The following is a 24,016-nucleotide window of genomic DNA, read 5'->3' as shown; positions in this document are numbered from 1 at the left end:
TGCCATGATTTTACTGATAACTTTTCACAAAAGATTATTCACGCTTCGGCTTTGAACAAGCATTACCTGCTGGACTACAGTCGGAGCCTGCGTCATCATATTTTGGGTTCTTCAAAGAGTCATGGTCATCGCAAGAGACCTGCCTTCAAATGATGTTTTGCTAAGCTCTAAAAAAGTTATAACAATAAAAAGTCGGCAGGGAATCAAATTAGCCCAGTGAATAAATGGAGTAAGTTTCTATAGAAACTGTAGTGCTGCATCGGTAGAGGTATTACAAGATAAAGTGGTTTTATCAACTAAGTTGATAATGTGGATTGGCGTCCGTAAAGAGTCTCAAAAGCCGCCGTTTCAAGCGTTAGCCCTTCGTAACAGCTAATGAATCGCTTAGGCTGCCTCGCCGTTGGAAATAAGAAACTTGAAGTTGTGGGCTACATTTGTTCAAGTATTTACGCCCAGTGATGTAGGTCACTAACAGGAGGGGAATTAAATGGTCCCATTCAATTTACAAGTGCTCGTAAAATTTGGCTTTTGCTCGAATTGCTCGCAAAAATTACACGGGTGCTCGCTTGCTCGTGCTCGCAAAATTTTTGCAACTGCTCGCATGCTCGCATTCTCGTTAACGAGTGCTCGATTGCCCGAAATTTCGTTAATCCTGCTTTGTATTTATTTTTTATTCATATATAAACGATAAATCAGTTAAAGCAAGAGGTTTGAAACATCCTTACCTCCGGCTTCAGTCTTTCTTCAAAAGTTCAGCCTGTAACTGTTTTGGAGGCGCTGTGTGTATTATCGGAAAAACGCCGCGAAGCTCCATGAAAAGCATTTCGCTTATTGATTTATTCTTTATCATAATTTATTGTCGCAGGCTTTCTGCTCGAGAGGGATACAGATTCGCAGTTCAACTATATGATCATTTATCTGTTGACTTGTTTCTTTGGTTATTAACAAGTACCCAAAAGATTTTATTTCTGTTAATACTGGTTTTGCTTTTTCCCTCAGTAGATTCGCTTTCATTGCTTGAAGCTAACCTTACAACTGTTGTTTCTTTGACCAGTTTCCTTGATATTTTACCTAATGACTTAAACCTTCTTTCGCTTGAACAAGAAAACGAGATTGCAACATGATCTATTTACTAGGAAATTCTGATAGGAAGCTCGACGCAACGGGGGTGACATAATCTCCTGTGGAGACAACATTACTTGCGAACCTTTGTTGATCTAAATTCCCATTTATTTGAGCAAATTATCAGGGTTTGTAGCCTTGATGGATTTTCCAGTGTGTAATGGAAAATATAATGGAAGGAGTCATAATATTTTGAAACAGTGTACTCGGACCGCATTTTGTAGCGGTTTTTTCAACCTTGGAAGCTTCCTAGCCACTAGTAATAATAACTATCAAAATCTGATGCCAAACGGTGGCATATGAAACCCGATTAAACAAAACAACATTAATAACAACCCTCGGTCGTTTGGGGTTTACCAGAAATTCTTTAATGAAATGTTGCTTTAATCATTTTGATTACAAATTAAAGGCCTAGCTAAACGAGGAGACATGTATAGAAACTTAATGTCTCCATGTCGCCCGGAAACACGAAATGTAAGAATTCTTCTCGAAAGGCACCCGCGAAGGTAGAAAGTAATCTAGAGAAATACTACTATTACAAGTACTATTTGACCTTCAGAGCTACTACTAGAGCTTGTCAGATCTGTACGGTTGTAATTGTTTAGGACTAGAAGCCTCCAAATAAATAAAGCTTCATTGCCATTGAATCTTTTTCAGTCGATCAGCGGGAAACCAGTTTGCCGATCATCGAAACCGAAGCGGGAGTAACACTAAATGATGAACTTAGTTTCAGTACTTATATAAGTGATATATGTAAAATGGCATGTAGGGAAGTTGGTGTTCTAGTACTTCTCAGAAAAATGATTACCGGAGAAGCGAAGTTACAATTGTACAAATCAGCAACTCTACCTAACTTAACATATTGTCACATAGTGTGGCATTTTTGCAAAGGGTACAAGAACGGGCATTACGTGCTGTATATAATGATAGAAACGCTACGTATGAGGAACTCCTAGAGAAGGGAAGACTCTCTAGTCTTGAGAACAGACGGTTACAAGACATACTAATTTAAATCTATAAGGTTAAAAATTCACTAGCTCCAGAGCATGTATGTAATATGTTTTTAGCAAGTTAAGCATTATAACTTACGAAGTGATTTTCCTGCTCCCAGATATAATACTGTTAATTTGGATATATCAACAAAGTTGAAATGGTAAATTGGCCACCGTAATGATTACAAAAGCTGACGTTTTGAGCGTTAGCCCTTCGTCTATTCGCTCGGACGAAGGGCTAACGCTCGAAACGTTAGCTTTTGTAATCATTATGGTGGCCAATTTACCATTTCAAGTTTGTTGATATATCCAAATTATTTCGTTACTCCCACCGACGCAGCCCCAAACAGTTTCTTTCGAAACTATCAGCCTATATTCATTTATAATACTGTTAAGTTCATGCTCATCTTAAAGAGGTGGGTATGCATAGTGGCTTTTGCTGTGTGGCTGCCTGGTGTATTGGGAGTGTGCTCCCCTACCCTCTATTAAATTCGTCTTATTTAAATTTTCTAGACGTTTAACTTTCTAAATTCTGTATATACATGCTATTGCTGCTTATATGATTGTCTGTAACAGTTTTATATATTGATGCTTTTTATATATATTAATGATATTTTGAGAATATATCCTTAATATTTTTACATATACACTATTTAATCTTATATTATACTCATGTTATTCATTTATAGTGTCCACGATTAGCTTTTAGCTAAATACCTTGACACGTAAATAAAGTTTATGTATGTATGTAAGCCCAAAATGCTTGTTAGACCGAATGTCACGTTATTTACATTTCATAAGAACTATATAACCGAAAAAGCATACCATCCATTTTAGCGTCGGGTTAGAGAGAGATGAAAAACTTTAGATCGCAGGCTTTGGATCTAGTACATCTTCTTAAGAGCTCTTGAAGTTCCAGAACGTCCACCCTGACTGACTCACGTGAAGCGACGTGACGTAATTTGGCATCAAGTAGGTCACAGTTAGCAGTAAGATGCTGGGACTGGTTAACCCGCCCTAGCTTTGCACCTATTCTTCTGTTTTGGAAGTGTCGGCCAGATTATTAGCTACTACTTGGCGCAAAACAACGTACCCTATTAATAAAAGAGAGATTCCGGCTTGCGGAAAATTTACGAAGTATTCGAAGTGCTCTCTGCTCGCCATCTGTATTTTCTAAAGTGTTTGCTGCTCGAAAGAAAAATTTGTCAACTGCTCGTCCTCGCATAAATAAACACACTGCTCACATGCTCGCAAATGCTCGCAAAGACCATTCGATACCCCTAACAGGTGCCCCTTGTTCTCTGTTTGTGCCAAGACAAGGCCACATTGCAGGAATTACATGGCAATGTAGAGAGCGCTTAGTTTATTCCATTTATAGGCAATTTCTTACAAAATGTAAATACCCAGACTTCCGCTAGATACGCATGCACTGAGTATAGGGCCTGTGCCATCGTGGTTACCTTATTGAAGTCATTCCTATTCCGCGTGGACTTGTCAGTGAAGCGCTAAGAGCACTGCATTGTTATGATAATGACTGTTTATGAATAATGGCTTTTTCAGAAAATTTAGAACGTTTTCCAATTCTTTTGATATGTCATAGATGATGACATATCATTGTCCGACGATGGCATAACAGCAATAATGAATGGTGTATAAAAGTTTTCATGGCATTAGCAGAAATGCAATGGCGCCTCTATATCTTCCTCTTCAAAAATAATGGTCATTTCCTTAATCACACACCATTGATTGCCACGGAAATTATGTGATAAATGAAATGCCTTTGAAAAACCAAGATCTTTCCAAAAAGGACCTGTCCATCAAAAATTAAGACTGTCATATGGGTTCATTGACCTAACAGTTGGTACGTGCATGACGTTGTAATTATTTTTCAAAAGTTTTCAGCCTTGAGCCAAAAATACACCCTCTCTTTCTGTATTTTTTGTGTTTGGCACACTGGAGGTACGTCACTCCGATCACTTTTCATCGGGAACTCTGGGAGGATACTGATAAGTATTTAGAAAACCTCTTTGAATTAACATTCCGTATCGGGGATATATATTACACCTACTGAAATTTAAACAGGTTGTTTCCTTTGCCGTAAACCAGTTTCCACTTATAACAAAGATGAATTCTTCGGTATATTTCAAGATTGCAGCCGCAACTTTCCCTTTCATCATTTCTATCCTATTCGGAATCAGAGCGATATCAGTTTTCGCTTGTTCTGGTGAGTTTGAATCTAAATGTTGCGAATGATTGCTGTTCTGTGTAGTTTCTTATTTTTCATTAATTTCTTTACTTTTAATAATCTAAAAAGAATGTGATGAGGCATTCAACTCATAACTGGAAAAATATCACTTCCGAGGTTCTTAAGACTCCAAAATCACTCAAGGCGGAAATACTATGATTATCTTCCTGCGTTCAGGAGACTGATTGTCTCAACCAATCCTTGATGATTGATGATGGATTTTTTATTGCGTGAATCTTTTAGTTCTTTTTTCACTGAAGACAATTCCGACCTCATTTTACTCCCCGTTGTCTCTACACCAGGATGCAAACTTCTGGACAAAGTTGTTGGAACAACCTTGGTAGAACAGTCTTAACAGCGCATATATTCGTGAATCTTCCAATAGTCGATTATTACTTTTAAGGCCAATTTAAAGTTTTACCACACACATGAATAAAATGTTTCAAATTAAGACTGCAAAAAGCAAAGAAGAGCCCCTCAGTGACATCTCTGACGACGACAGAATTTAATTCACACAATTCAACAAATAGATGTAGAAAACGTGTTACTGAAAATTTGTTTATCCAACAAAGACCTGTCAAATGCGTGAAGAAGGGTTTAGAAAAACGCAGAAGCTCTAAGCTAGACGAAAAGATGACGGTTTCGAATGGAGTTTTTTTCAAATTTTGTCTCCAGTCATTTGGCAGAATCTTCTTCAGTATCAGTCACGAGAACTATGTACGTATAAGTCATAAGACTTTCTTTCAAGTAGGATCTTCATATCACGATAAAAACGGTTTCTACTTTAAAGACTGACAAATTCTCAAAAAAAATCTTCAGCAAAACAAGCAATAGCATGGACTTATGGAAGGTTGTAAGACAAAACACAAGCTACAGGAAAGGGGTAAGACTCTTCAAAGCAACTCTGTTGGAAGTGCTTCGAACACAGACGTGAGTCTTTGGGCAAGGATGTCCTTCCAACTGCATGAATCCAAGCTCGTCGAATCGCTGCATCATTCGAAAAATTGTGGAAACGAATTTCGGGATAGTTTTTCCTGTTTTTAGCTTGAATACTACACTCAAAAGCAACGCAATGCGGCATTTTGCTACCAATTTTACCGAGGGCAAGGGGATTGAGCAAGCATTTTACGTCATCACCCCAGAGAGCCTTGCACGCCGATCAAAATGGCGACCGCGGGACGTTCTAGCTGGTCATGAACGCCTCTTTTGAGAGGCCAAAACAAAAAATCTAAGGGGAGAGAACATTGTTCTGTCTGAAAACTCTACTTTTGGACACTTAAAGAGCATTTTAAGCGATATTTTCGAAAACAGTGGAGGATCTTTTTAAAAACGTGAAATTTTGATCTATAGGGCATCCTACTTACACAATCTAAATGGCTAACACCCACCTAATCTAACTTTAGATCAGTGGGTTCAAGCCGTTTTAAATGATCATCTCAGTCTTTCCAGTAGCTTAATAAATATGCATAAACATTTCGACCAATCAAATCCCTCACTCATCGGTGAACAAGCCAAGGTGATCGCTGCGAAATGCTTCGGTTAAAGTTCCTCTTCCTTGATGTGAAGAATATTGGGCGCGATGGAAAGAAAACCACTGTATCGATTCCGCTGAGAGTGGATCTTGGGAAGCAGCCTCATAAGAGTACGGAGGAAAATAGTCAGGACACCAACAGTCCAGTAGAACAAGATGTCCCTTTTGACCATCTCGAGAAGCAGAAACTCTCAACTCAACAGTAAAATCGTGTTTTGAGTATCTGTACTAACTGGGAAAAGGTACGAGAAAAGTTGCTGAATTCGTACATTGAAGAACAGCATCTTCCAGACAATACTAACTGTGTGAACTGTCAAAAGAGTATCGCTACAACACGATGTAAATACTGTGGCCCTCGCCAGTACTTCTGTGTTGAATGTGCGCGAGCTCTACATGTCAATCGAAACAAGTTTCATGTACTTGAGCAATGGAAGGTGTGTATGAATATTTTGGGCCGGTTGTATTCTAGCTACTTTTAGTGTAACATATCTGGTTAAACTGTACTTTTATCTACTTCTTACTTTCTTTATTTTAATAGGATGGGGTATTTTCTCCTTTGTATGCAGATGAGGCAACTGTTAGCTATATGGCCATACGTGCAGAACCGCAACAGTAAAGCTCTTCAGACTTCTGGATGCCTCAGGTCAGCTCATTTCATTTATAGTAGTTAGAAAATACTAGAATGGTTTTAAAACGAAGCGTTCTTTTTCAATTTAATATGTTCCTTTGTCACATTCTCCTGCGGCTTCCCTAAAATCAAGAACGCTGATGATAATGATACGATATTTAAATTCTCTCAATACGTCAGGGCCAATAATTGGCTGTCCAATAATTTCTAAGTATTGGACCGAGTAATGTCCTGAACGATCCCACGTGCAAGTAAGTTTTGTAATAATATGGCTTGCCCTTAAGTCCAAAGAGAAACAATAAACTTGGCTTGCATCTATCTGTAAGAGCCTTTTCTGACGTGCTGGGAGAATATTGGCCCTTGGAATTTTCTGTAGAGACCTCGCTGCACTTGGTTTCTACTTTCAAGACCTCGGGCCAATATTCTCCCAGTATGGCCCTCGCAGTTGGTTAATAAGGTGTCTACATGGCCCTCAACAAAGTAAGAGGTATGTAAAGCTGTATGTAATGTTGTTTTTTTTTCGTTTTGTTTACTTAACTTCATAAGTTGTTCATTTTATATTTTTATGAATGTCAGGAAATCATCACCTCAGATATGTATAAGTGTGTGATTGTCAGCCGCATGCTGTCACACTCTCTAAATGTCAGTTCTGGCCAGGGTCACCAGCAAATCCCACCACAGGATTCAGCTTCAAACTGACGGAGTTTGTGGAGAAGGTCTTTCTTCATTGTCAAGTGTCCCTGCTAAACATCACAGAAGTGATCACAGAACTCAATCCTCAGCTACAACCAACACATGTAGGTTTGCTTGCAAAGAGTCTTTTTCAGACATATGACCAGACTTTTTTTAATTGATTGATTTTGGTTGGACGGTCTGTTTTTTTCTTAGGTGAGCTCAATTTACAGTATCCTTAATTCAGAATGCTTTGAAGAATTCAGGTATGTGTGGTTATAGGTTGAGAGTATCAAAGCTGCTAATTTGTGGACGTACAAGGTCTACTAAGGTATTATTGATATTAGAATAAATATAATTATTACTACTATTATTACTGTTGTTGTTCTTGTTATATTATTATTATTATTAATATTATTATTATTATTTTTAGTAGTAGTAGTAGTAGTAATAGTAATAGTAGAGGCAGTCACATGAATTACAAGTGCTTCTTTTTATAATTATTATATTTATTTATTTATTATCTAGTTGCCCCGCTTAAATATATAGATGTCAAACTCATGCTTTGCTTTTGTCGCTTTTGTGTTCATATGATTCAAAGATACATTGATTGTTTGTTTTAAGGTGAAGATTCCATTTACATTAATTTACAAGACATATGTCTTGCTGTACATGTACATCTACTGACTTGCTGTAAGAAAATAATTAGTCCTAATTGACATTTGTTGTTTTCACGTGAAGGTATTTCATGCATGAGTTCAAGCATTGTACAAACTACAATGGAAATTTGTACAATGGAGCTTGGTGTCCTATATGTCCAAGGGTAACTATACATTGTAATTTGTTCTGAATAGTAGCTTGCACTTGAGGAATATTATTATGGCATTCATTTTGGGGCACACAAAATGCACTCATCTTTACACTAGTCCTGTAGTTCTGCAGTATTCATTTTAAGTTGTTATTGCTGTTCTGTTTTATATCTATTTTTCTCTTTTCCCCTCTCTTTTGAATAGGATGAGGGTGTACTCATTGAAAGCATGGATGGGTGCTTTGGATTGTGTAGAAAAAGGACAAAGGGCATGTTTTAGGAACACCCAAACATGGAACACTCCTATTTGCAGACCAGGATGATGTTGACAATTTTGTCAACAGTTATGGCAAAGCTGGAGCAGACATGGAACAGGTCTGTATATAAGATGATGCAATGCTCAGATGTTAATTTGAGAACTGTATGATTTTCCTTTTGGCCCTTTGAATTCAAGATCTCTTGTTTTTGTCCCTTTTTTATCAAAGAACTGCAGTAAGCTCCATGCTGGAGAGGTTCTTTCAGCTTTAAGATCAAAAGGCAAAAACAAACTCTTTGACGAGAAAGGTGTCTTTGGGCGAGTATGCAGACATGACTTTCCTAAAGGATTCCCTAACATAAAGCATGGTGAAAGGTATGGAGTATAATTATGTAAATACATTTTACCTTATGTTGTGCTCAATCCTACATGTATTGTTTGTTAGAGAATTACATGATAGAGCCATGATTATTATGAATTTGTTATGCTGACAATTAGCACACTTGTATATACATTATGCAGGAGCGTCCCATGATTCTTTACACTAGTAGCATCACCATTGTATAACTTTGTTATTAATTTGAATGTCATATTATAGGAAATATATTCAATTTGTCTTAGATTTTGTGTAAAAAGATACAAAAGAAAAAACTGGTTATTGATTGACCTTTTCAATAATCTTTTCTCTCTACAGAATATCATACTCTGTTAATGAGCTTAAGAGGCTTAATGAGAAGTCTTAATAAGAGCACCAGAAGCAGAGTAATCATCATGTATGACATCGCTTGTTATTAGCAAACCCTTTGAAGGTAAGTAAATTTTTTGAACATGTATGTGCAGGAGGTTAAATGGTAATTCTAAAGTGGTATTTGATTTTGTAGAACTGTCCAAAGTATAATCTATTAAATTTGGGATGAAATAAAATAATTTATTGGAACAGTCTGGAGTTATGTGAATTGTGGAAATTAAATGAAGATGTAATCGTCAGAGTTATGAACTGAATTTTGAGCAGTTGGTTAATCAAATAAAACTTCATTTTTGCAGCTCACGTTCAAGTCCATTGCCTGTTTCATCACTTCCTCTCGTGGATACTGGCTTGCTCCCAACATATGGGGGTTCATAGCTCAGTGGGTAGAGCATTTTAACGACAATGTCATGGGTTGAAATCCCAATGGGGCCAGATTCGTTTCTTCTTTGTGCGTGGTTAAATTCCCATTATTGCTTACATTTAAATTGCATGCATATCTGTGAGATCACATCTTAACTCCAGAATAGTTTGTTACTTCGGACACAATTTCATTTAGATGATTATATTTCTTAGTGTTCATCTCAGGAAAGCCTCTTGGAAGGTGTTGATGTTGCCATACCCATATTCCATTGCTATGGGCACAAGGCATCATGCCAGGTTAGTAATTATATATCAGTTTAACGGTAAATGGCCTGGTGACAATGTGAAGAAATGTGTGGCAATACCGCGACATTGGTTAAATACAGTTGTAATTATAATAAACATCCCACGCTTACCAATGGATGAACAGTGTGGGATCAGAAATCTGACAGCAGTTTCCAAAATCAAAAGCAAATGATCTCCAAGCGTCAGCTTAGCAAGCGAGGTAAAATATTTAAGCACATGTACATGTTCCCTTTAAAAGAGTGGCCACCCTACATAAACCTATCAGCTTCGGAAAAGACCACCGGCCAGTGAGCCTTTACTCAAGGTTAATTTTACCTAAATTGAAAATTAAATTAGGTGGTTTTAGTGGTTGTTATCTTTTGAGTGTTTGTTTTACTGGAAAGTTGGGGCGAGAATGCAATGTGGGAGGAGGTCTCACGCCTACTGGCTTGGTAAACATATTTCTGCGCTAACTCTCCACTGTTTTCCTAATTCAAGATGGTGCTTTGAACACTCGATTTGGAAATATTCATTCACACTGCTAAAATCTGCCTGCACTGCAGGCTAGTACATGTATTGGCTAACTATCTCATGCAAGGTCCATGCCATATTGATTCTTAGGTTTATCTTCAATGTGATTGTCTGTAGATCCAATACAGTCCAAGAAGGATCAAGGGAACTGGATTGACAGATGGAGAAGGGGTGGAAAGGTTATGGTCCTTTCTGCGTAGGTTTTCCTCTGTCACTAAAGAAATGACGTGCTCACAAGATGACAGATGTTTTGACTGATGGGCTTCTTCACTATGCCCAATATTTGTATCGCAAATTTGGTATGGTTAATTTTATTGAACACATAACTTTCACGTTTCTGTAGGTTTTGCTTAAAAGTAAAAGATATATCAACTATTGACCAGAACGTTTGCTGGACAGCTTTATCTACCCTGTGTTTTCTGTCGTATAAGTTGCAATTCTTCATTTTTTCAATAAGGACGTGTGTTAAGATGTAAGTCGAGGTTGATTACTCTCATGAACACACATTAAACTGATTCCTTTCAATGTTCACAGGTGTTACTCTAAAAGCAAAGTTTGCTAGGGCAGAAACTCTTCTAGATGATGTAAGTGCAAAGCTTGAGGAACTCACTGAAAAACTTCCAGGTATGCATTTTAAACTTTTTTTTTTACTCATTGCATTGAAAAACAGCACAATGAGTTACATGCGTGCGTTTCTGCCCGATTATTGCAATACAATTTGTATTTACTTGTACTAGGTTGTGATGATGATGTGATACAACAGTGGCAAAAGGAAGAAGTGGAAGCGCTGAAACCAAAAGAACACGGTAGTTTTATTCCTCAGCATTTATTATTGGGAAGGAGCCATCGCTGGTGCCTCCGCTGTTACTGCCGGTGTTGCGTCATGCTTTTGATCCTGAGCTGAATCTGTTTCAGCTGATACACTTTCTTGGGCATCCGGTGGTATCTGGAGTTGTCCAGAAATATCCGACCTGACCGGAATAGCCCATGGAACCTCCAAGGACTGGTCCTGATACTCTCTCTCTCTGCACCTGGTTCTGATGCCGACCTGCCCATGCCGTCCCGTCTCACGTGATCGATGTGACGTTTCCACACTCTGCCGTCATTTAATACTACTATGTATGACTTGGGTCCACTCCGCTCAGCTATCGAACCTTGCCACCAGATTTTCACCCAGAAAGTAGAATCGCCCGGTAGAAAATGAGCTTTCCATCCTTGTCTCCTTCTTATACAGTAAAGTAACAGTCAACGCAAAATCTACCAAATCGCTCAAGTTTACGATATTACGACTCTCCAATGTTTTCCCAAAAATTTCTTTATATTTCGAACAAACGACCAGACACGCCGCTTGTGTGGGCCCCCTGTGCTTGCACGTGAGTTTTTCCCCGACTTCTGGCTTCCAGACTTTTTAAATAAATGTGATGACCACGAGCAACAGATTCAAATTTGCAAGAGTAGAGCTGGACAAAGGATACTCCCTGAACTCTTGCCATTTTAAATTACAGCTTAGGTATATCTTACTACGATCAGCGAGGATCAGCAGATGCTAGATGATCCTTGTCGCACAGCGTGTATTTGTTCGAAGGTGTCAGTTATGTTGTCATCAAGAACATTCCTTTTGTATCACATCACTGTGAGCGGCTTATACCGGCACAGCAGACTTGCCACGTGTGTTCAATAACTGTTGCTTTATTCATAAAGTTCTGTTTTTGTTATTTTTTACAATGGAGGAGTGTAAGTTAAAATCATTTTCCTATAAAGGTGAGAAGGTGCGTTCGTATTCAAGTTAGAAGTCATCCGCTATGCTGAAAGAAACTCAAATCCCGGTGCCGTGAAAAATTATACAATTGATCGAAACAGTATTCGTGACTGGAGGAAAAAGCGAGACAAAATAGAAGAATTAAAGTTTAAGAGGTCTGGTGGTGCTAAACGGCAACGGCTAGACTGATGGAGGTGGAAGACATCTTACCTCTAAAGAAATAGAAGAAAATTTGTTAGAGTGGATATTTGATAGCCGTGTCTCAAGAAAAATTATCATGCTTAAAGCTGCAAAGTTCCAGGAAGAAAAGGAGAGAGAAGATCTCAACATTACCAAATTGACGTTTAGCCAAGCCTGGCTTGAGAAGTTCATGAATAGAAATGGAATGAGTGTGAAGTGTCGCACAACTGAATCCCAGAAAAGCCAAGATCAATTGATTGACAAGCTCTGTGCGTATATCCTGAAATTAAGACGACTCCGTATGAAGATGAACTAGGAGTTGAAAAATATTTTTGCCATGGATGAGACAGCCGTGTGGAATGACATGATGTCTAACACAACAGTGGAGAAACATAGTGCTCACTCAGTAAACCTGAAGTTGAAACTCAATACGTAGGCCCTGAACCATTGACGATATCTCTTGGTCAGAACTGATCAATTTCTAATTTCCGCTTTGGTATTCATCTTCTCATCATGAGAAGATGAATACCAAAGCGGTTAAGTACGGGTGTGTAAACAGCGCATGGAAATATGAAAGGGCCGTCACGGCAGCAAATGATTGAATGGGTACTACTGTAGAAGCCTGGAAAAGTTACCCGCAGAGGTCATTAAGAGGTCATTTAAGGTTTGCGCTTTATCGTCTCACCTTCATGGGTCGGAGGATGATCAAATAACGTGTATCAAGCATGGTCCATGCCAAAGTCTATTACCTACATTGCAAGCGTTTCCCCAAGAGGAGGAAGAGACCGATCCTTTCGAGTGCACTACTGTTTCAGAAGAAGAGATGGCTCAAGAAGACGTCGCACACCTTATTTTGGATGAGGTTGATGAGAATGAAGAGGAGGAAATCCTTGACTTTGACATTGAATCTTGACCATAAAGTTTCTAACTTTTCAATTTCACTTTCCGCTGTTTTGTTTAGATTATCAAATTACGAAATACCATAGAATTATAGTATCATAAATTTCAAGGCTTTTTATAGAAAATATTTAAATGCAAGAGATAAAAAATGTAAATATAAGAGGAGTTTTCCAGAGATTTTCGTTTGTAAGTTATGTACGACAAATCAATATAAGTAACCATTCTCATAAAAATTACCGATGACCATGAGACCGAAAGCACATTTTTGAAGAATAAGAATGTTTTCTTTGTTACCCTTAGGCTCCCACAAGTGAATTAAATACTTTTGACAGTGACTTTAATTGTACAACACGTAAGTCTACTCTGTCTCACACCACGGTATTTTTGCTACAGGTGATGCATTTTGCTAAATTAAATACTGTGTAAGCCCCCCCTCTCTTTTAAGCCCCCTACAAGTGTCTCTATTAAGCCCCTCCTCAAACGTGATTGAAAAATATAAGCCCCCAGGGGGCTTAATAGAGGATTTACGGTATTTAATGCTGTTATTTTAATATTTAATAATTGGCTCCGTGGTAGATGATCTACTTAAAGGGCTTTATAAGGTTGATGTATAAACAGAAGGTGACTAAATTGGGATCATGACGATTACGTTTGTCATAATTGGCCACAGAATACACTATGACGATTTGGGGTTCTGAGAGGCCAACAGCACTCCAAGTACCACCCCTTTTAGATATTCTCCTTTGCCCAGGTTTAGCATCTACATGAAGTTGCATTATTTGTATATACAATAGGCTGAGTCCAATTTGGCTGTTGGAGGAATTTTTTGCATCCGATCATTTCCAAAATTGGATAAGCATGTAGTCCTGTTTCTCATACCTAGTCGGTCGTAATTGGACACCACTCAGTTAAGCTGTTATTCTTTAATATTTTAAAAATGTCCAGTCAAGGACTAACTTGGATACTTTAACTATCCAAATTAATCTTCAATTGGACAGTCTTAAAGAATTAAAGAATATAAATATGCTGACAATTTCGGATTAACTATCAGCTATAAAGTCATTTCTCAAATAGTGCCGACTAACGAATGTCGATGACATAAGCTGAAAAACAAACAGGAAATGTGTTTAGCCCGATTGAGAACCTTGTGCTGCAAACTCAGCTCCTTGGTAGAGTTATACGTACATGGCTTGAATATCCAGAAAAACATTTAAAATTGTGCCAAAAGTATTAAAAATATCAGAATAATTCGAAAATATTTCAGGCTTGCTTCGCAACTAAGAATAACAGGAAGCAGAGAAAAAAATGATTCAATATATCTGTCAAGCCATGTTAAAGGTCAGTAAAAGTTTGTCTTACCGGTTGACATGAACGGATCTCACGTGGTCTCCAGTTAAGAGTTAAACCGCTTTCCAAGTCACATTTTTCATTCAAGCTCCATAAACAGCAGATGACATAAACTGGAAGTTACAAGACCTCTTAAATACCATTTTTCCTCCTGCTGTGGTATTAGAATAAGCAGTTCTTTCCATCTTCGAACAACAGTGTAACTCAGAAAGGCCGCCATATTGTGTTTACTTTCTTCCAGATCCCAGTGATTTTTGTGTCTGGTGCGTTAGCACGCAGACACAATGGAAGAGCGTACGGAATTCGAAAAGCACTTTATATGCGCCACATTTGAGCACGAAATATGATGTTTTACTGGTAGTTTACCTTACGTGACTGATAACATGAATTGTACACTGATTTTCAAACAGTGGAATGTGTAACCATGTCTATATGTTATAGTTATAATTTCGGAAACTGTCGGTTGACCAATTGGATTCAAGTAGAAAACCGCAAGAAAGAGTCGGGAGCAATTGAATTCGGGGAAGAAAATATGACGATGACTCAGATCTTTTGATCACCATTTGCTTTTACCCTGGTCTCCTTCGCAGCCGTTGTTTGGGCTCGTCACGCAACGCTCCCTTCCCCACCAACCGGCTGCTTAAACCCGAGCCACATTCCTTTCCCTTTGTTTAGATTTCACGATGACTGCACGTGACAATGCGCGTTTGCACCAATCACACGTCGCCTTTGGTTTCACGATAAAATCAATCAAATTTCAATGTCGTAAGTTCCCCGCGTAAATTCATCGGCGCTTTCTAGAGTTGCTAGTCATCTCAAAAATTTCCCATGGATTTAACTCCGATGAAATTGGTAGAAAGTAGTTCAAGATGCTTCATTTGTTCCTTGATTTCACTCACAAAAGATAAAATTTACATTTCCGGTAAAAGTTCATTTGACAAGAGACAAAAAAGGGGCAAAGACTGCTGCGAACGGACGAGGAGGATAATGTCGGTGAACAAGAGCTCTTTGACAGGACTGTGAACACGATAACACCTTTGTAAATCAAGCTTACGTCTATCACATCTGCTTTGGAAATGCCCTCGAGAAAGTGAGCATTCCTATTGTTAACCACTTGACTTAATTGTAAAAGGAAAATATATAAACTTAAATAACATAAGGCGAAGCTAAAATGGCATGTTAAGAGAAGTAAGGAATTGGTTCTTGACTTACCACTGTCTTATAACATGTGCTTCATTGATAACCACAGCACATAACCTCGCACGGTATAGATCATTTCCTAGCATCGATCGCCAACGATCATTCTTGAGACACGCTTCTGGTGAGCCGAAAACTAACGAATATCTCCCATACTCAATACTAGGGCAGTCAATCTCTGCTTGGGAACTAACTTTTACCGCGCTGACTTCAATACTTTGCAGGTAATTGACCTGATCCTCCATAAGACTTACGAGCGGAGAAACAATAACAACGATATGCCCAGCAAGATTGTTGATGTGATCGCACACGAGTGGAAGAGCCTGATAAATCAAGGATTTTCCAAACCCTGTAGGCAGGTTTACAAATACATCTTTTTTTTTTTTGCAAAAGAATTTTCTCAATGCCAGCTTCTGGGGATCATTTAAACCAGGAATTTGAATTTGGAAGCGGTCGAAACAAAAGCTTCTTTGAGATTAGCCATTTTCTTTGCTCAATGAGCCGCTGATAGAAAAAGAGTTTTGATTGGACGACTAGTCTTGGCGGGACTTACTTAGAATTATATGAGCGAAGTCGTGATTGGCTAAAACCAGGGAAGGGAATGTGGCTCGGGTTTAAGCAGCCGGTTGGTGGGGGAGGGAGGGTTGTGTGACGAACCCAAACAACGGCTGTGAAGGAGACTACTTTTGCCCGTGCTTTGAGGAAAGGAGGAATTTCACACTTGTGGATCACACTTTGGAAAGTTAGTTAGTGTCCTTTTGCTCTTGTAAACTTTATGATCAACTTCTATAACGTAGTTTTTTAAGTATGCCACAGCTTTCGAAGTTTGAGTCAATGTGGTGGAGTAAAAGACTTTAAAGGATGTTTTCAAGTGTTCGATCGATGCTCTCCACGCCAACAGAATAGTCATGCTGCGTATCACTGGGTATACCCTATTTAGAAATGACAGTCAACATGACGTTTTCAATACAAGACCTTATGGTGGAACCACAGTGTACAGTAAAATTCCTTTTCTACCTGGATATCCAGTTTTGCAACAACACTGGTGGTGTTGAAATAACTATAATTAAGGTTACAACAGTTCCACATATTACCATAATAGGCATATATCGGTCACCAAGAGTGTCAATTAGACAAATGTGTGTAACATTGATAGGACTTCTTACCCTTGATATTTTAAGTTTCAAAGTTTTCATTGGCGATTTCAAAATCAATTGGTTAAATGAAAAAGACAAGATTTCTCTTTATAAATCTATTTATAAGAGATCACAGTTACAGACAACTGGTATCATGTTCTACTACTGATAACAGCACCACTATAGACCATGTCTACACTAATTTACCTGAGTCACAAAATCCATGTACACATTTTAAATACTTATTTTTCTGATCACAAAGCAATCTGTGCATTGATTCAAAAATAGACCTTCAAGGTTTTCTTGTCACCTTCACTGTAACTTCCATGTGTTTTTCTTTTTTTCTTAAAAGAGAAAATTCAAAGTTAATGAGTACAAAAAAATTAAATAAACTCAAATGTACACGTTAGATACCAATCATGCACCGTGATTGACATCTAAGGGGTAATCTGCAGATATGTGATATGCAACACATATCCATGTATGTTTATTTTATGATTATTGCTTTTGTGCCCTGTAGTACAAACAGATTGCAGTTTTCTTTGATACCTTTTGTACAACCCACAGTTACTCATACCATTTATTTCTCTTCGCTCTCCAGGTAGACACACCTCAGTTGTAATAGGACTTGAACGACAATGGACAACCAAACAGGATAAATTGATAACGTATCCCCAGTTAAGCACTCTAATAAGACTCGCTATTTTGACATGATTTTTTCAAACAGAAGCGACCAAAGTACGTGGAGTCTGTTTCTCTTCAAGCAAACATCTCGACTTTGAAAGATACAGCAAACAAAAGTTCCCAGTAAAGATTAGCAACGTCACTATTAAAAATGACAGTGTTCTCATGAATGCAAGATTCCAAATAGAGGAACTGAAGGAGGTCACTTTTCTACGAGAAGAGATTCCCTCGACTCTAAACATCTCGATGCTCTCGAATGTCACCAATAACCAACTTATCAATCGCAAAGCCAAAGTGGTCCACTTATCTGGAGTGAAGAAAATAATCACAAGAGATGGCACGAAGTCGAAAGCTGATTGTTGCCTCCTAGATCCATCTGGATCAATCAAACTAACCCTGTGGGAAGACCTGATGTTGCAGACGACAACACATATAACTTCTGTAACCTTAAAGTGAGGAAGGATAATGACAACTACTCCATTTACCTTACTACACCAAAGCATGACTGTTCCATTTCACCAGCTGATCCCTTCCAAGAGGAAGTAGCTTCACCAGGTGATTTGCCAGACTACTTCACCCAAACATCAACAAATGCTGAAGTCCTTGGTGTTCAAAATTTCATGTGCTATCGCCAATGTTGCAAATGTAACAAAAAGCTTCCAGCAACATCAGGGAATGTAGTAAAGCGTGAAACATGTTGCCTCAGGCAGAAAGTGTCTGCTTGCAGCAGTCAGTACCACTTGCAAGCATTGCTGAGACATGATGACATTAATACCACTGTGACATTTTTTAATGATACTTTGCTCAGTGCCTTACAGTAGTTTAAATTTGACACTAAGCAGTCATTAAGTGAAGATATTGTTGTTGAAGCATCCCTAAATACGCCAATGCTCTTTGTTACCTTTGATAAGAAAACTAAAGTTGTGGCTGCAGTCAGTGTTGCAGAGAACTAAACTGCAGCAAGAACCAAAATAATGGTAAAGATCAGAATGCATCCTCTCTATATTACCATTTAACAGGATACCAAAGCCATTGTTGTATCTTTCACTAAAGACAAAAATGTTCATGTTATTATCACTGGGACAATGCTCTGTTATAGCATTCCCCTTCTCCCAGGTGACTTTTTGTATTAAAAAGTATATAGATATATATTTTGTTGAGTTTGTGCATTCAATTGAAAACTGCAACTGAAGTACATTTATGAACAGTATTTTTAATGCTTATATATTGAGAAGAGAAAGTTTCAACAGGAACTCAAGGGTTTTAATGCAGATTACTGATGTTGCCACTTATAATTTTCAATTACAACAGTAACCCGTCTCAGTTGAAACCTTCAGTAATTATCAAGTAGTAGAGCTGTTTGCATTTCTTCATACTCTCCTGTTGTTAAACTTTCTATTTATTTTTTATATTACAGTTATATGTTCATTAAATTTTCTGGTGTAAAAGAAAACAAAACCACAATTCCTAACTTGAATCATGTTTTGTTCTTACTTATTGTGTCAAATACAAAGCGGAAGCGATCGAAACCAGAAAAGAAACAAAAATAAAAAGGTTACACGGAGGGTTCAAAACGTGGAATGCCAAAAGGAAGCTCCAGTATGATAACATATCCAAGAAAAACGAACCCCCAGCAAAACGAATGACACGAGCACGTGAGGTCAGTACATTTTTCTTTATTCGGAAGTCTTAATTTTTGGTAAGATTTTCCTGTCAAGCTTGTCCTAATTATCGGCCTACCTGTTCTGTTGACTCCAACCCTGATTCCCATCAGCAGAATAAAGCTAAGAGGGAGGCCAACCTGCCACAAGGATCCAGACTGGTGGACTTAGAAACCCTTACAGATGGTCTGAAGGAATGCTTATTTTGTCATTACGGTAAACTCTCACTATTTTTAACTGCACTATAGCATATTTAACACCATTATCATATAAAAGAACATAACAAATATTGTGGATGGAGTCTTTTTTTCCTGTTTGTTTACAGTGTATTTTACAATATTTATAGGCCCTTTTTCTCTTGGCAATGTTATTGAAGAACAGCACAGTGGCATGGCAAGCACGTTTACTGTTATATTTAGCCAATGCAAGGCGGAAAACACCATTAAAACATCAAAAGAGCACAGATCTGGTGCACGCGGTCCATTGACCTTTGATGTGAACACGAGAACTGCCTTTGGCTGTTTACACACAGGAGTGGGGAACACCCATTTAAAAAATTTACTTTCAATCCTCAATGTGCCTGCATTGAACTCATCAACTTTTCAAAATCGGGAAAGGGAAGCTGGAAAGGCAATAGAGCTAGTAGCAAAAATAGTTGCCAGCAATTCCTAAACCTTGAACGAGAGAAGGCAATTGAAAATGGTAACAAGCCTGACCAGAACAATTTGGTACCTATTGCCTGTTCTTACGACATGGGGTGGCAGAAACGGGGTCGAGGTTTCAACTCTAAGACCGGACATGCTGCAGTCATGGGCCTTTCAACTGATAAGGTCCTTGACTACACGACAGAGAATAAAATGTGCCACTCCTGTGATGAAGCTAAAAAGGCAGGAAAACAACCAAATGACCACGACTGTAGAAAAATTCATTCAGGCTCTTGAGAGTCAATGGAGCCTTTAGCTGCAGTTGAACTTTTCAATAAGGTAACTAAATCAAATGTCAAATTTTCAATTTACACTGGGGATGATGATTCAATGATTGAATCTCACCTGAAGCAAAAGGTACCCTATGGTGTGGAAAAATGGAGTGATACAGTTCACATAAAAAGATCCCTTACAACACGCCTATACAACTTGAGCCAACGAAGTAAGTTCCCCAACAGTTCAGTGTTGTCACAGAAAGTTGTAAATTACCTTGTCAAATCCTTTACATACTGTATTGCACAAAATAAGGGGGATGCTACAAACATGAAATCTGCAATTCAAAGCACTGTACCTCATGCATTTGGTGACCATACTGGTTGTAGAAAAACACGGTGTCGATACAAGAAAGACCCTTCTCATTATTGTCACAGAGATCTTCCCTATGGCAACGACCTCCAAGGAGATAGCCTTCAATCAGCCCTGAAATCTCTCTTTGATGAATATAGCACAGACATTGTTATAAACAAACTTGCACCTGCAGCAAATTCTCAACATAACGAGTCTCTGAACAGTGTGGTGGGCTCGAAGAACCCCAAAATTCGCTTTTACGGGGGAAGTGAAAGCAATGATTATTGAGTGTCCTGCAGTGTCTCTCAAGTAAATTTAGGTTACAGGTACATTCCTCAAACTCTAGCGTCACTTAACATAGAGCCAGGTCTTTTCTGTGTAGACCATAATACGAAAATGGACATGAAAAGTTCGAAGGACAAACAAAGGGAATCAACAGTTGCATTCAAGCGACGTCGATCGCAATTACACAAACACCAGATTTCAGAAACCTCGAAAAACGAGGGCAAAGAAGGTACCATGTATGAAAGTGGCATTGGGCTGAACCTAAACTCTTCTGCGACAACATTGGAGTTGAACAATTCTGAACTTTCAATCACTGATCTTTATGATATAACCGCTGCTGTCACGAAACAACAACAAGAACAGTACGAAAATGCAGTTCCGAAATACACTTCGAGACCCACAGTTCAAAAGGAAAAATTTGATGACAGTGGATTTGATCACTTTGTTTTATTTGACATCGAGACAAATTCAACGGGAAAATCAGCAGAAGTATGTCAGCTCGTTGCCGTGGACAGGTCAGGTAAACAATTCTCATGCTATATTCTACCAACCAGAGACATTAGATTCTCACGCGTCAAGGTCAACAAACTTACAGTTAAAACTGTCAATGGAATCCGCCGACTTTTCAGAGATAATCGACTAGTAGAAGCCTTTGAGTTATCGCAAGTACTTAGGCAGTTCTTAACTTTTTTGAGGGCCAGCATAGATGCAGCTTCAACTCGATCCACAAAGCCTGTTTGCACAATCTTGGCTGGACACAACGCCGCCACATTTGATATTCCAATACTTCTTCGAAACGGTGGCGAAAATTTTATCGCGGAGCTCAGTTCCATCAGTTCCATCCGGTTTGCAGACACTCTGACACTGATGAAATCACTCATCAAAAGCAAGCACTCTTCCATCCCAAACGCAGAAGGTAAATTTCCAAAGCCTGGGTAGAGTTCTGTTTACGAACATTTATTTCAAACCACCTCCGATGCCCACGACGCCCTAGAGGACGGGATCGCTCTTCGAAGAATCTTGCTTTCGCCTAGGTTGGCTTTGTCTGATGAAATGCAAGTGAAAAGAAGTTCTGTAATCTCTGTCAAGGACGCCGCCGAAGACCTGAAATATCTTATCAACCGTCATCGGAGACTCCTGTCTTTTCGAGGAAAGCTGTACAACCCAGGTCATGCGGATAGCCCAATAAAGCAAAGTATGGCCGAAAAAATTACTGGCAGTAGCCTAAGATATGAGGATTTAAATAATTTGTACCAATGATTTAGATGGAAAGGTCTTGTGTGAATTTTGACGAGACCGCCATTGTCCAGTCACTCATCGCTTCCAAGGGTCACAAACACGACGAGAATAGTCTCCGCAATTTTGAAACACTTCGATGAGATTTCCAAGGATTCTGTGGCATAGTGAATTAAGGTATGTTCTCGACTGACTTTCAGGTCAAAAGCAGTTTGTACAAAAACGTCAAAGATTATGACCGCCCGTGTTTACACATTCGTCCTCGACAAAACCGCGTGGTTCGAAAGTTCACGCATGCTCAAATAGCGATCTTGGCGAGTTCCTTTTCTGATGATGTGATTGTCATTGAGGTGAGAAAATAGAGAGTTCCCCCTCAGATTTCTCGTATCTCCTTCAGTGAAATTCCTTAAAATTTGGCAGAGAAGTTATACCCTTTTAGCTTTCCTTGCTGTGAATTTATTAGAAAAATTTGTACGACAAGTTTTTCGCTCAGTCAAAAAACAAAAAAAAATATTAAAAGCGAAAAAACTACGTTGACAACCCCTATTTTTTTCGATTTTAAAAGTTTCGTCTTGTCAGACTCTACCCGGTCGGAGAATAATAGAAAATTTTTACCGAACGAAATTGAAGAAAATTGAAATCAAAGTCAAACAGACGTCAAAAAATGGCGATATTTGAGTAGTTTTAATTTGGGACTAAAAGCCTTGACTTCAGACGTGACTGTTGTACAGCAAATTTAGGCCCTTGTTTTTTATGTTTCAGTAGCTTTGATTTAAAAAATAGCAAAAACAACGAGAATATTAACTTTCGATTGATGTCACTGGCGCGCGCTTCGTGATCTTACATAACCCTACTGAACCACCTAAAGCGCCTCTCTGGAATTTCAGTAAATCAATTTTATCAGCCCTATTTTCTTCATTTTAGTTCTCGGAAGAGCTAAAACAATTGTGAAAAGAACAGGAAAGTACTCCCATCGTAAATTTGAACTTAGTCGAGGGCGGAAAACAACTAAGTGTTTCCACCATCATAAATTCATTGTCTACATGCATGTTAAGCCAGAATATAACGACAAAGACATAACCCTGAACAATAAACCCGATCGTAAATACTTAATACGGTATTATGCATGATAACTTACGTCAAAACGATGTTTCGTATTTCTAGACAAATTACAACCTTATGTTTCCTGTCATTCCAGCTGTAAACTAGTTGCAAACTGAGAGATTGAAGTTATCAAACCTTTAAAAGAATCACAGGCAAGCTAATGGAGGCAAGAATTCAGTAAGAAAAGATATAGTGAGGACTTTTGGAAATTTGTAGGGACAACCACTCAAAAAAGAGACTTCAAAGATGCACAAGGTAACATTATTGTTGATGATCAAGCTAAGGCCGAGCCTATGAATGATTTCTTTGTTGCTGTAGGTACAGATTTGACCTTCAGTATCATAGCCAAGATGCTGCGGCACTATTTTTATTGCCCAACTTAATGATAATACCTTTTTTATGCGTACTTTACCAAGACTTGGCGCCAGTCTCCCCAGGCATGTTTACTATCAACCCTCTACCCTTCCCCCTCCCTCTCACTTTGTCACTCGTCACAAATCTTCCACCCGTTCAGTATGGCAACCGAATGTTCACCGCGCTGGATCCCGCGCTTGAAACACAAACTACCGTCTGCAAGCAGGCTAGGTCTAGACTTGGTGCATAGTCCTTACTTTTCGAGCGCCTCCCTTATGGAGCTCTCGCGGCGCATCGACGTCACTTCACTTCACGAGGCTAGTCTCGCGGCGCGGTAATTAACATCAAGTTTATTTTTCACTGACTTATTTTGACTCGCCCGACGCGACGTAAGAAGGCGGGGATGCTTTTAGTCTAGATTTACCCGTATTATAAGTTACATCAGTCGATATTTTGACTGAGCAGTGACGTATTTCATACTGCTGCGTATGTAAACGATTTTCGTAAGAAAATGATGAACAGAAAAAACGAACAAAATGAAGGTTGGCTTTTTTAAAACCAGTCATTATCAAGAGATATTCTCTTGTCATCACTTAATGATTCCAAGATGTCACAGTACCCGTAAAAACAATCGGCTGCTATGTAATTGTAATTGCAAATATCTTTCCGCTCAGAACTTTGAATATAAAAAAAAAAAATGCTCTAAGCTTAGTTAATAGTGAAT

The 24,016-nt window shown here is 38.6% G+C and overlaps 2 long non-coding RNA genes and 2 pseudogenes across 2 annotated transcripts; all 4 read left to right on the top strand.

The window, feature by feature from the left end:
* Positions 1 to 7,911: 7,911 nt before the first annotated feature.
* On the top strand, positions 7,912 to 8,688 carry LOC148733074 (uncharacterized). Its single transcript, XR_015999542.1, has 3 exons — positions 7,912 to 8,013; positions 8,204 to 8,373; positions 8,484 to 8,688. It is a non-coding gene; the product is annotated as an uncharacterized LOC148733074 (long non-coding RNA).
* Positions 8,689 to 9,082: 394 nt separating this feature from the next.
* Positions 9,083 to 10,461, top strand: LOC148733073 (uncharacterized). Its single transcript, XR_016000369.1, has 3 exons — positions 9,083 to 9,097; positions 9,576 to 9,659; positions 10,296 to 10,461. It is a non-coding gene; the product is annotated as an uncharacterized LOC148733073 (long non-coding RNA).
* Positions 10,462 to 17,111: 6,650 nt separating this feature from the next.
* Positions 17,112 to 18,851, top strand: LOC148733072 (uncharacterized; annotated as a pseudogene).
* A 789-nt stretch (positions 18,852 to 19,640) lies between these two features.
* LOC148733071 (uncharacterized) lies at positions 19,641 to 22,002 on the top strand (annotated as a pseudogene).
* The last annotated feature ends 2,014 nt before the right edge of the window (positions 22,003 to 24,016 follow it).

The sequence above is a fragment of the Stylophora pistillata genome, chromosome 4, assembly GCF_964205215.1.
Source record: "Stylophora pistillata chromosome 4, jaStyPist1.2, whole genome shotgun sequence".
Lineage (NCBI taxonomy): Eukaryota > Metazoa > Cnidaria > Anthozoa > Scleractinia > Pocilloporidae > Stylophora > Stylophora pistillata.
This window is presented reverse-complemented; position numbering and strand designations above follow the sequence as displayed.